The sequence below is a fragment of the Mus pahari genome, chromosome 14 (genome assembly GCF_900095145.1).
Source record: "Mus pahari chromosome 14, PAHARI_EIJ_v1.1, whole genome shotgun sequence".
In the NCBI taxonomy this organism is placed as follows: domain Eukaryota; kingdom Metazoa; phylum Chordata; class Mammalia; order Rodentia; family Muridae; genus Mus; species Mus pahari.
Genome location: NC_034603.1, coordinates 4,831,573 through 4,832,178, shown reverse-complemented (window position 1 = coordinate 4,832,178; position 606 = coordinate 4,831,573). Strand labels below are relative to the sequence as shown.

The window sequence follows — 606 nt, the reverse complement described above, 5'->3', positions numbered from 1 at the left end:
AATCTGAGTTACTAGAATCTGAATACTAGAATCTGAATTACTAGAATCTGACTTACTAGAATCTGAATTACTAGAATCTGAGTTACTAGAATCTGAGTACTAGAATCTGAGTTACTAGAATCTGAGTACTAGAATCTGAGTTACTAGACTCTGAGTACTAGAATCTGAGTTACTAGAATCTTAGTACTAGAATCTGAATTACTAGAATCTGAGAACTAGAATCTAAGTACTAGAATCTGAGTTACTAGAATCTGTGTACTAGAATCTGAGTACTAGAATCTGAGTTACTAGAATCTGAGTAGTGGAATCTGACTTACTAGAATCTGAGTTACTAGAACCTGAGTAGTAGAATCTGAATTACTAGAATCTGAGTTATTAGAATCTGAATTACTAGAATCTGAGTTACTAGAATCTGAGTTATTAGAATCTGAATTACTAGAATCTGAGTACTAGAATCTGAGTACTAGAATCTGAATTACTAGAATCTGAGTACTAGAATCTGAGTTACTAGAATCTGAGTACTAGAATCTGAGTACTAGAATCTGAGTACTAGAATCTGAGTTACTAGAATCTGAGTACTAGAATCTGAGTTACTAGAATCTGAGT

General features: G+C 32.8%; 1 protein-coding gene across 7 annotated transcripts in view; it reads left to right on the top strand.

The window, feature by feature from the left end:
- The window catches only part of Tenm2 (teneurin transmembrane protein 2), a 1,236,531-nt gene that overhangs the window by 1,197,674 nt on the left and 38,251 nt on the right, over positions 1–606 (top strand). The window lies entirely within an intron of this gene.